Source organism: Hirundo rustica, chromosome 2 (assembly GCF_015227805.2).
Source record: "Hirundo rustica isolate bHirRus1 chromosome 2, bHirRus1.pri.v3, whole genome shotgun sequence".
NCBI lineage: Eukaryota > Metazoa > Chordata > Aves > Passeriformes > Hirundinidae > Hirundo > Hirundo rustica.
In genome coordinates, this window is record NC_053451.1 from 18,714,057 (window position 1) to 18,727,361 (window position 13,305).

At 42.3% G+C, this 13,305-nt stretch overlaps 1 protein-coding gene across 17 annotated transcripts in view; it reads right to left on the bottom strand.

Moving 5' to 3' along the window:
* BBX (BBX high mobility group box domain containing) overlaps window positions 1-13,305 on the bottom strand; it is a 141,024-nt gene that overhangs the window by 104,585 nt on the left and 23,134 nt on the right. For 8 of the 17 annotated variants that reach the window (XM_040054336.2, XM_040054320.2, XM_040054329.2 and 5 more), the window contains exon 3: window positions 2,379-2,512. The exons of 6 other annotated variants lie outside the window; for them this stretch is intronic. The gene's annotated coding sequence lies outside the window, so the exon portion shown is untranslated. Of the gene's footprint in view, window positions 1-1,628; window positions 1,719-2,378; window positions 2,726-13,305 lie in introns of those variants that run through there. 3 more of the 17 variants (XM_040054304.2, XM_040054240.2, XM_040054293.2) reach the window with 3 other exon arrangements.

Genomic DNA, 13,305 nt, shown 5'->3' on the forward strand with positions numbered 1-13,305 from the left:
TAACTGAAACACTGAAAATAGGTACAAACTGAATAAAACAGCACAAAGGTCCAACAGTTGTTGCACTTGATGCCTCACATTAGGCTGATATGCTCAATGTTACTGTTTCTTTACTGGCAGAATGCAAGTAAAAAGGTAGTAACTTTGGCAAATAAGGGTTGATACTTGGGCCCACGTAGGAAATATATTTGCATCTACAGCATAAGCATATTTACCACACATTTCTTATGGAAACATTAGCATGTAGAATTATCTTTAGATTCAACACACTGAAGCAAACGGGCTTGTGTTGTTTTTTTAACATACTGATAAAATGCACACAGGACATAAAATGTCTTTAGCTACTCAGACATAACACAGGGTTCATATCTTGAACACAAGTCTATACCAAGAAGTAGATTTCGCAGCAATGAATTTAGAGATTGCACAGAGGTAAAACTGTGCAGTGTAGTACGCCCAGCACAGAAAACATACAAAAGATGCAAGGCCACACATGACTGAAGTTTTATTATTACTTCCTATACAATGCTCTTCCACCAACACTCAAGTGGAGGTCACAGACTAGGCTTCAAAAGTGGTTTGTTGTTTTTATTTTGGCCTTACATCTTTACCTACAAAGCTGTTCAACTGCAAGCAGTAAGTGTGAACCAGTAATACAATACCCTTACGACTTCTGCTTGCCCTGAAACTTGAAGAATCACAGATGCATAAAAACACGGAATGGCTGGGGTTTGAAGGGACCTTGAAGATCATCTGGCTCCAACCCCTCAGGTAGGGACATCTTCAACTAGACCACGTTCCTTAGAGTTCAATTCCATCTGCTCTTGAACAACTCCAGGGATGGGTCAACACCTCAGGGCAACCTGTTCTAGTGCCTCAACCACCCTCACAGTGAAGACTTTCTTCCTAATATCTTATCTAAACCTACCCTTCTTCAGCTTAAGGCCATGCTCCCTTGTTCTATCACTACATGCCCTTGTAAAAAGTGTCTCGCCAACTTTCTTGAAAGCCCCCTTAAAGTATAAGGCTGCTGGAAAGAAGCAGAGCTAACTTCTACCAAAGAAAAATGGCAAGTCAGTCATAAACCAAAATATTACCAGAAATCAACCCTCAATTTCTAATTTACCTTACCTCTCCTTTTTCACCAAAATGCATCAAACTTTAAAATACGTGCTTTTCCAGAATGGCTTTCAGCAAAGCTACTGGAGAACTGCACTGTAAGAGCTAATAAAAGGTTCTGTGTCTTTCATTTTACAGAACAATCAATAAATTTAACTTGTCGGAACAGGAAACAGCTACTCAAATCATACACTCTTGTCTAGATCAAGAGCACAAGCACTTCTGGTTAGGCCTTAGATGATCCTGATCAAGATCTTTGATTTGTTACTACTGTACCCTGTCACCTGGGGAGCAGCTCAGACCTGCGGCAGTGCCCTGTAGCTGTGGTGGCAGCATCCAGCACCAGGCTGTGTGTTTGAGCAGCTTCTCATGAAGAGTCCTCTGCAAAATCACTCAGGGCATCACAGCCAGAGCAAACAAAACCGTACCATTAATCTGACTGTTAACAGGCAGCAATAAAAAGACAGCAAAAGCAGAATATGACAACACAAAGTATTTGTGTAACCTACCACCAGTTACAGATTAGCAATTTCAGAACTTTGATGGAATACGGAGAATGGTGCTCATCTGTTTAAAAAGCTGAAAACTGATTAATGAACCTGTGATATTTACAGTCTTCACTCTGTAAAGAAAAATAATTTTAAGAATCCCATGCAACAATGTAAGAAGACACCTTTACATATAAACTGCCCCTCTGTTGCAACTGAGATTATTCCAAACGTGGTTTTCTCTCAACTAACCTGGCTTCCTTTCTGAGAAATTTTTTACAGCTTGGCAACTGTAAAAAGTATTTTTCCTTTTTTGCTTTTCATGGCTATAATTTTATTTCCATGTTATAACCTCACATCACTCCCTCAAATACATCACACTGTTCTAGATCCACAGTCATTACTAAACAGTCTCTTTTGCATTACTCAATCCATTCAGAAGTTCTGTAACAATTGTAAGTGGGTTTTTAGAGTTGTTTAGAGTAAACTACCTTCATGGCTGTATTTGTGTCACATCTATTTGTACTTTTCAGTAAGAAAAAAACCAGACATTCACAAACTATAAACTTTAATTGACTACAGATCTTTGCTACAGCAAAATACATAATTTCCTGAGCATACTCCATTAGAGTATTAGTAGGAACAAAACCATCTAACGAGAGACGGTAACAAGATAATTGCTCGTTTCTTGTTATTCAGCCCGGTGGTGGTGACCCTGGGTTCCTCCTCCAGCAGCTGCCTGGACCCACGCGCGGTACAAGCGGCACTCACCTCCTCTGCCTCGCCGGTCCCAGAGCTGGCACAGAAGTGTTGTCGGCGCAGCACTCTGCCATCCTGCCTACAGCCCTGGCGCTCCGCAACACACCGCGACCACCGTGATACCGCTTCTCCAGCCCGGCGTTCGCCTGTCACAAACAGAGCCGGCAGCCACACACAGAAATTAACTCCGGACCGATGAAAAGAACTCTTTCGGGGGAGGAGTAACAGCGCTGTTCCGAGGGAAACGAAAAGCAGGAAGCTGATCTCAGCAGCGCGGGGAGCACGGACGGGGCGGAGCAGAGGCACGGAGCGAGGAAAACCGGAGCAAAGACTCGCCGCTTATAGCTTGGGCTTTGGCAGAACGACCGACCAGCAGGGCATTACTGGAATACCAGCGCCGGGGCTGACGCGGCCGCCGGCAGCCCCGGGCCCAGGGGCAGAGGCCCGCGGCGGCCCCGCGCAGCGCACTCGCCGCACAGGTACCGGCCCTGCGCAAGCGGCCCCCGCACGCCGCCCGCCCGGCTGCCGCCGCGGGCCCCGGCCCCGCAGCGGCCCCGGCCCGGGTGAGGGCTGCCGTGGGCGACGAGCCCGCTGTCACGCGTGAGCCGGTTTGAAAGGGCACGTCCTGCGGGACGAACCCAACGCTCCTGCCCTGCCGCTGCGGGAACTCCTCTGGCGTGCTAAAGCAACAGATGATGGCATCTTTTAAAAGACCGAACTGCCGCGTCCAGCGCGTAAATAACTTCTTCCGAAGAAGTTTCAAAGAAAAGGGGGGGAGGGGGAGATTCTTTAGGAAAGCAGCTTCAAGAACTGAGAGGCTTTTCATGCTAAAACTGAAACTGACTCCAAGCAGGGCTTAACCTCGACAACAGCATCTCCCACCCTGTAAGAGCTTTCTCGACCTCCACGGGGCTCCCGTTCCCACGGGAAGCAGGCCACGGAAGCGCGCTCCCTGCAGGAGCTGGCTCCCCAGGAAGGCTGCCTCTGCTCCCGCAGCAAGGCACACGCTGCCGTCCCGGCCTCCGCAGGAGTCGGGCTGCTCCTGCTGCTCGCCTGGCCCCCACATTCCTCAGCAGCGAGGCTGGCTTGTGTCATTAGGACAGCGTTACAAAACCCCACAGAAAACAGTGATATTTAACGTTCTAAATAAACGTGAGCTTGGAAAACAAAAGCAAAAAACAAAACAAAACAAAACAAACAAACAAAAAAAACCCACAAACGTGGACTGACTACCATGAGAGCCATCAGCCAGCGTTTCAAAGTAATAATTAAAATTCATAACAGGAAACAGCAGGGCAGTGAATCTTCATAACACTCCCACACCCAGGATCTGATCTATACCTCTAAGCCAAAAGGGGACAATACCCATGCATTTAGGGCTTTTCTAAATGAGGCAGTGGAGCTAAGTAGGAACACGGCATGGTTTTTACACTTGTCTTGCCCTCTTTCGGTTCTCTATGTTTTGCCCCGTTAGCTCTGTATGGCAAGATGCAGAGTGTTTTGATGTACTGGTGGGTACAGAGCAGATACAGGGCCAAAATAAAACAGTAAATCAGTTTAAGCAAAATTCCGAAACTTTCAAAAATCCCATCTGATGTCCTCTACATTATACTGACAGGAGAAGGGTAAACAGAGGCAAAGTGGCCAACCAAATTTCTTTTTACCACTTCTTTCATATATTTTCTCTAGTCCGCTCAGTATAGGAACCTGTAGCATGTCTAACTCACATTTGGAAGATTCTGTTCCAGATTACAAAACTCAACAACTTCAAAGAAAACATTTAATGACCCCTTTTAAATCCACGGCAGCTTGTTCAGTTTTTGACACTGTTTCAAAGTATGTCCTATGCTCAGTCTGCAGGCAAATCCTGATTGAGCTAGAAACATAATCACACCTCTCTTCTGGCCTCCCTCCAAAGCCTGTGGCCTTCATTTCCAAGAGTGGTCAAGACAGGACCCATGCCTTTGTCCCAAGGCTTCCCAGTTCACAGCCCGCCCTCGGTGACTGCAGTTCCACAGACTCCTCGGGCTGTAAGCTGAAGGTCACTGATGCAGACATCCTTCCCCATCTACAGCTCCTCCGATGGAGCAGTCAGCTCCAACCGAGCGGACGCAAAGCCTCATTGCAGCAGGATCTTCAGGTGCTGCAGCAACATGACAATAGCCACAAGGAGACAAAAGGCAGCCTGCATCTCAGCATGCAGGCCAGGCCAGGCAGAGTATGAGCAGCAACACACCACATCCTATCCTTAACACCAATGCTATTTCTGCATTAGTGTTCCTGGAGTTTGGTAGCTTTAACCCTTTTCAATCATAAACTGAGACACTAGTTTCACTCCCATGAGTACTTAGTGATTCTTTTTGGGGGAAACTATTAGCACTGGAGAGATATACAGCTGCTTCCTTACTAAGGAAACGTACAGCTTAAAGCCAGAACTACATCAAAACTGCAAATGTGATTTACACACTAAGCTGAACAGATTTAATGAGCATTTAAACCAAGAAACCACAAAACCTGCATGGAATATTTTGCTGCAGTGGTGTGTAGAGCAACAGCAGACAGGGTGAAAATACAGGTAAGGTAATAGTAAACAACTAACTTAATAGTAAACAACTTAAGAGAAACAGCAAAGATACTCCCAAAGCTCTTCTGATACAACAATTGTTACATAAATACCTGGGCTTCTCTTCAAATCAAAACCAACACTTGTACCACATTACTCACAGCTCTGGGAGTCCACAACACCTGAGATAAATGAGTTCACAAGCTCACCACCAGTCTCAGGGTTATTCTGTGTATTTCACAGAAGCTGTTTCCTACCTGGTGTATAGAAGAGATTCTACAGCAATAAGCACTGTTTTCCCCCTGCTTCTCAGTTTGAGACTCAGTTTTGAAAGTCCTCACCAATACAGGCATGTGTTGCTACAGTGTACAGTGCACAGTACAGACTCCTTCCTCCCCTCTACTTCTTCACTTCAAGTACACAGGTACACCTGAGAGTGTTTCACTAGATACAGAAGAGCAGTCTCTGGCACTCCTCACATGACAGACAAGGACAATTTATTTCAGCAACCTCAAAAGCAACAGAAGCACATTTTTAATTTTTTTTTCTAAAATAAGTACTTCTAGTAGCAAATAAATATCATAGACCATTGTTATGAGGTTAACTAACAAATCACTTTAAGGCAGATCTTCAACAACTAAGGCACATCTTCAGTCTATCTTGACTTGATAACAAAATAAAACTAACTTCTTTTAAAGTAACCTGCTATTATTTATTTTGCAAATGACTTTAAACCATTCTGAAAGACCCTCCTCTACCAGCTCACCTCAGTCTTTTATTATTAAAGGCAATTCATCCTTTAGATGATGGGTCATACAAAGAAAAAGCTGGAAAGACAGGCTAAAGTATTGCATTGTTTTCAGTACAAAAAGCTCCATTTCTTTAACCCCGCCTTTCTACGCAAGAAACTTCCTTGAGAAACTAGAGTAGCATCTGCTTGTACTTCACATAATTACTCTCTGCTCCTTTGTCTCTCCTAAGTCTCCTTGACTGAGGTCAAGAAAAGAACATGTACATTTTAAAATCAAAGTTTACCATTTCAGGAGGATTTCCCAGCCAGGACTGTTAAAAGTCCTGTTATGCCACCATTCCTCTCAAAGCAAAACAGTTTGTACTCAACACTACCAAAGAGCCAGACTTCAGTCATTATCTTTGCTGACTAGTGTTATTACCCTGTCCAGAGGTCTCCAACTGCAGCACAGATACAGCAGTACATGAGCAGTTTTTAACACTGCACTCATTGCTTCCTACAGGTCTGCATAAGGAACTAAGAAGATTAGTCTATTCATAGGCTTACATTCATTTTTCAGGCATCCATATCATCTACAGGACAATGTTTTAATGCCTTTAAAGTAATTCTGGGAAATTGAAAACCCAAGACTTTAAATTGTGTCAGCTTTTTTCTTGTAGGGAGATACACATTTTTTTTAAAAGCCTGAACATGATCAAAAAGGATCATCCTTCAGCTACTAGATAAAAAAACTAGCTCAGAAGAAGGTATAAGGCAGGAAATAGCAAGCACTACAAGTGTGGGTATGGACACACTTAGAAGTCCAAGCACTTTCAGTCAAGCAGTTACTGCTTGAGAACTATCTTGACGTTTTGAACTGCCTAAACTATGGTTGTTAAAATAAATTTCTAGGTGACAATTTCTCACCTTTCGTTCCCTATATTAATGGCAGGTGTAGATTAGGCACCAAACTGTCTCTATATTTATTTAAAACAAGCAAAGCCAGAGGTAGTTTGATCACACATTTACTCGCTCCATCAGTTTATCTATCTTGTCCTGAACTGACATGACAGGATGACTTCTTCTGGCTTGTTGTTCTGGTACTTTATGAGCATTAAAATTACTTAGTAAATGATGAAAATGGAGAAGATCTGGTCAAAGATCATAGGGAAAAAGTAACATTGATTAATCTTGACTGGGTGAAGGCTTTCTCCTGCTTTATAGCAGGGAAATGCAGCAGCAAACAAAGAAATTAATGAAACAAACAAACATCTTGAGAGTAGGCTTAAAACACTCCAAAACTTAACCTGAAAGTGACTGTCAGTGAACACATCCAAGCAATTCTCCAATCAAATCTGCAATTTCAGTCTACTATCGTAACCCTGCCTTCTGTAAAATTCAGATCAGAGCTGTTCTCACATACAGAGTGAGTATTGTAGCAATACTAATAAAGTAGCATCTCCACTGAAGTTTGACATTTTATTCCAATTTCATGAAGAAATACAATTTTAATTACTAAATCTAAACAACGTCACCATCCACCTCAAAACAGATGCAATTTCCCAATCCACTGCAATACCACACAATGAACGTAACACTAAACAGATACATTAATTCATAAAACATTCCAGAAAACACTGACAATCTGTGTATTTAGAAATAGCAGAATCACTGTTTTTATGATTCCTGGATCTCAGCGCTTCTTAGAAGTTGTATCAAATATTTTCATATTTGCACATGTACAGAGCAGTACTTTCTAATCTATGCAGTACATTAACAGCACACTTCCATCACAGAAAAACCACTGCCCTGTTACCTACTGCACACGCCCACACATCTCAAACGTCAGAAAAACTTCAGGTACAAACGTCATACCTAAATAATGCTCGAAATACCCAAGCCAAAAATCCTACCAACAAGCAACATGCTGTCTCTTCTTATCCCTCCCCCGCAGTGTTATCCTGAGAAGCTGAATCCCCGTTCTTCTCTGTACAGGTAGAAGGTACTCAGACTACATACAGTGTGGCAGAAGAAAATCCTGTCACTGTTGCCCCCTTTTTAGAATTACGAGAACAAGTTACTGGCAAGTTTATAGACACAGAAGTTTATTTCTCACAATATAAAATCACGTATTACTTGTAGCAAAAAAAACCCACCAACACATTTCCAGTATCAAAGTTTCTTAAAATTAGGAGGGTTTTGTCTAGTTTTTACATTAAGAATAATGACAGCTGTTCTCCATGTGGTTAAAATGCAATCCAAAGTTTTAAAAAGAAACTTCCATTAGTATAATCTTCTCTATTTTCTAGTTCAATCAGAAACAATTTATTAGGACATACACTTCTGATTTCCAAGACGAGCCAGTTTTCTTCCTAGATGTACTGCTGCAATGTTTTCTAAACATATTCTTAAAAGAGGTGCGAAGACTCAAAGAGCAGTTGAAAACTATTTCACTCTGCTAATTTGCATCGTTTTATAGTTCCTATCATCCCTCCTAAATAGAAAACTAATTGTGATAAAACATCAAGCCCAACTAGAAACAGCCACTACACTCAACTATTTATTTGAACGATTTCCTTTAGAGCATGTGTAATTGTTTTTACAGAATCCTCTGGTGTTTCTGCTAACGTTGTCATCTTTTCTGTAGGAACCCTGCACTCCCTCCAATTTCACATCTCATTCACTAAGTACTTCATTGAATTCAAACCCTGATATATATAAAAATACATATTCAAATTTAACTTTTTTAAATGAAATGCTGAAAAACCATTACAGCAGCTTGAGTTCTGCTTTCAGGATACATTTCCAATTTTCTTCAGGTTTCAGTATTAGCTTGCACATTAGAAAGACCAAGTTGGGCACCTATGTGTATATTAAGACAGTGATCAAGTGCCATGTGAGACTTGAGCACCTGAACTAGAGCTCAGATTTTTGGAGCTTGATCACTCCAAATGGTGTCACTTTTGCCAGAATTCTGAAGTTTAGCTTTGTTTGGGAATATAATCTGTGACCTTTAGATTTCCTCACACATTTAAGGTCCAAAAATCTGACAGACCTCTGTAGGCACTGGAAAAAGTTGGAGAACAAAGTGGGCAAGATTCAGAAAACAAGGATGTGACTTAAAGAAATATATTTGGTCCGCATCTGCGGACAGCTGGTGGCTGTGCCAGCCACAGCAGGAGATGAGATCAGTCTCTGTGGCAGCACTGAGTGAGAGGGAGCAAGCATGGAGGAGAGGTCAGGTCCCTGCAGGTGGGTTGCCATCCCATCCCTGGCATATTCAGGTTATATTTTTCTCCATAAACATGCTCGCTGGAAAAGCAGCAGGGAAATAATTTTCGTTCAGTTTTACTTAAGAGCAAACCCTGCCTGACCTTTAGCTGTCCTTATGCTGCTTTAACCCACGGCTGCTTTCCCACTTCCACAGCCTCCCCTGCCACCCCTGCCCTGTGGCAGAGGGGGCCCAGGCACCCACCCTACCCCACGGTGCCCGCGGGGGTTCATCAGCACACATCATGGTTTTGGAAACAGCTGGCTTGGCACAGCCATCCCTGGGAAGCAGAGCCGCAAGGAGGATGGCTGGCCCCAGCCAAGGCCACCACAGCTGAGAGCAAGGACAGAGGACTCCTCCCTGGAAATATGAGGAAGGGGGGGTTATGCCAGCATTAAAGCACCATATAAATACAGTTTGCCAACAAGAAAATCCAGAGGGAAAAAAATATTCTTCAACTATCCCTATGGATTTGTGAGATGTCACCCAATCTTTAATGTTCTTTTGTTTTACCAACAATTAATTCCTCTAAATAACTGCAAACAAACTAAACTCAACGAGCTTCTGCAAAAGCAAAATGTGCAAATTGCAAACTCACTTAAAAAAACAGCGTCATTTCATCTCCAGTAGTAAGTGCTGCTTGCTGTTTCTTACACCAGAGCAAAATATCTGCCGTAACATCCCTTGTGAAGATGTCTGCTCTTGTGAATCAGTGGCTATGGCCTCCTCTAAAAGTTTCTCTACAGTCTGTCCACATACTATCTAAAACTAAATGAGAAATTTTTCTCATTCAATTCAAAAAACGGCGTTATTTTATCCTGTGGTCTGGGGTTTTTCTCCAGTGTTTGTGTGGGACTCATGGTTAAAAGAAGTTTTTACTTGGCAGTATTCACTTTACTGTAAGAGAACACTAAACAGATTACCGAGTCAAAATTTGTATTTTACATCAAAAATGCAGCTCCCCCCCTGCAAAGAAACCACTCCCCAAAACCAAATTTTCTCTTTCTACATTCTAGGTTCTCACCAGAACTCACCAAAAGTTAATGCAGTATACAAAGTCATACTGCACACAGAAATACAGCAGACTCAAGAAAAATCATACAGGCTCCTTGCATTCAAGTCTAAAATACATGTGTGAGACACCATAGAAAGAGGGTGGGTCTCTTCCTGCCACTCCAGCATGAATGCAAGGAACACAGATTCCAATCTACATGTTAGATAGCTGCCCACAGAAATACAACACTGCAACAGCCTTGATACAGGCAAGCACTTTTGGGATTCTTTTTTGTGTGTGTTTTTTGTTGTTGTCGATTTCTTGTTTGTTTGTTGGGGGGGGGGGGGCGGGGGGGGGTTGGGGTTTTTTTTTTTTGCCTGTTTCTAACTGACAGGGAGAAAAGCTTTAAGAGAGGCTGCTCTTTACCAAAGGATGCTTTATGGGCCTCAACCATGTCCTTGCTTTATGTGCAGAACAGCCACTATACTTGTCAGGGTACAACACTGGCTTGCCAGTCATACAAACTCTCCTATTCCAGAATCTGTCCTGCAGCCTGCACTCCTTATAGTGAACACACCTTAGCAGTTAGAGCTATTTACACAAAAACATCAAGCTGTAAAATGCAGTTGCTGCAGAGCTGACCCACTGCTACTTTTCCACCACTGCATTTTGAACTGCAACAGAGAGGTACAATGGCCCATAGGAGACCAAAAATCTCTCAGATGCTGCTGTTAAACTCTAGAGAAGTCATCAGTTGCATCCCTGCATCTCTCAACTAGCTGATCACCATTGCTGCTCTTTGGGACCCTGCCTGGTACAACCTGTTAGCTTTGGTGCTGAAAAGAACTGAGCAAGGAAAAGTGTGCTCCTGTAGAAGCAAGGGACTGTTATAACAAGTGATTTGGTGTAGTTCAACATTTTCTCCAACATTTACATTTTCATCGAAGTGATTCCAGTACTACAATTTGATCTTCTGCTTGGGTGAACACGTGGCATGTGAATTTAACAGCATCACTTTTAAACCAATGCCGTATATAAACCATGAAGACACATTATCTCCCTGAAAACACATACCTATGTAAATCTTCAGCACAGTAATCGTTCCATTAATTTTTTTGAATGTTATTTTTTTAACAGAGGGGAGGCAGTGTTGGGGATACTAAATAGGCAGGCAAACACTAGATACTTTACAGAAACACAGGTAACGTGGTCTCAGTGATGGGACCTTAGTGCTTACTTCTGTATTTCCCACCCATTCCTAAGGACTTTAGCCTTCAATGACAGCTTCTTTAAGGAAGGGCAGAAAACAGGGCAAAAATTCTACCCCGAACACCAAAGGCAGTAAGCTCATCCTCCACTGCCTCCCTCACTCCTATAAAACCCAAGAACATACCTTCTAATAAGCAGATCTTATCCCCAACTAGTTTTCACTTTCAAGAACAATAAAACTTATTATCAAAATAAATACCCACTTAATTGAATAATCATTTCCCAAGAGAAAGTACTGTTTTCAACATCCAGTGCTCTAAAAGAAATCCATAAACAGGATTTGCAACCTCCTAGCATAGGGATAGTTGTTACTGCAACCAAACCAGATCTTGCCTCTTGAAGGAATGTCCAGGAGATGTCCTTGTCTCATCAGCACCAACTCTCAGTGACTGGCCCCAGAGACTCAATAGTTTTGGTACTTCCTAGACACAGCACCCTGATTTAAGCCAACTAATCAAGTACCAGGAACTCTAAGTGCAGCAGCTCAGCCCCGCTCTGCCTGATCTAACCTCCCCTTATTCAGTGCAAGTTAAACTAGCGCACACAGAGCTGCATGCTGTCACTGCCAAAGCCCTTCTGACACTTGTTCTGCCTTATTGAAAGAATTCTTGGGTAACCACAAAACCATGTAGAGACATAGCCTAAAGATTTGAGATGATGTCAGGTTTTATCAATATGTATTTTTAAATACTACATTTTAGCAAGCTGTTTCCAAAAAGTTGATAATAAAGAATCTCTCCACTTTTTCTTTAAAGGATCCCACATGCTGCACAGCCAACTCTCTAGACCTCAAAATCCCTAATATCAGACTTGGGAGCTTAGTTACTAAACAGGCAGTATATATTTGCCCATTTGTCTGGCTGGACTCTTTCTTGAGTTGGGCATTTACCAGAGGCCAGCAACACTCTGCATTCTCAAGTTGGTCACAGAGCGAGAATGCACTCAGCACCTCAGCAGGGAATCTTGGTGGATGGAGCAACTCCAATTGTCCCTGCATTAACCGAAGTCAGCAAACAGTTGAGGCATTTAAGACAGGGTTTGGCAGACAGGGAGGGAAGACCCTGGGTTTCCTGGAAGAAGATAACTATGTTGGAGGTGCACATAGCCTATGCAGTCCCCTTCATCTCCCACCTATTTCCTCTAGTAATACTGTGATTAATTTGGAGTCATACAACAATTGCCAAACTATTCAATAATCTCTATTAAGCCCCCAAGTTCAGTGTAACAATTTTAAGTACACCATGAAGCAGGTATCTCTCATGACCATTTATTTGCCTCGGCTGAGAAACACCATCCCCCAGCATCCATTGTTCTATGGAAAGCTACTCCTCTGCTCAAAAGGACTTAGGTCACCACATGCTCCAGAGCTTTCTTCTGTATTGACTGTGTGGTCAAATTAAAATGAGTTGCTTGCACTACTCTTTCTAACCCTGCTATTATCATGATCGCTGACTTGTTGTGCATAAAGAAAGGTAAGAATCAAACTTTACCCTGACATAGTGGTCTGAACAGGCAGCAGTAGCAAACTCTCTGCAAGCCACATTAAGGTCCACACTTAACACTGCTGAACACAGACACCACAGTAATACATGATCTCCCATCTTAAAGTCTGAAACTGATTTTTTTCATCCTATTTACATAGAGGCATGGAGGGTTTTTCTCAAGTGTTTCACATCAGCGTGCCCTACTGCTTCTGAGCAGCAGTGGATGCAAGGCATCTCACTTGTGTGACTGAAAATTTCAAACAGAAGAAATGACAGATATAGCCTGGGTTGTTTCAGTAAGCCACAATTACTTTATATTCCACACGAGAGTCCTGATCCTGCTGGTACATTACTCTGTAAATCATGCACCTTTTCAACTGTATTGAACAAATTTCATGAGTATACTCATCAAATGATGAATCCTTGATAATTATTTACTTTCTAATCATTATTTTAGGATGTGCATATAAGAACTAGAATTTCTTTCAAATTAGAGGCAAATGAAAGGTATAAACATTGAAAAATCACAAAATTTTCACTTTGAAATTATAAGCATCATATGACTGCAGCCACTAAAATTACTCATGTCAAAGATTTTTCTAAATTTCAAGCAGTCGTGCAAAAAGGG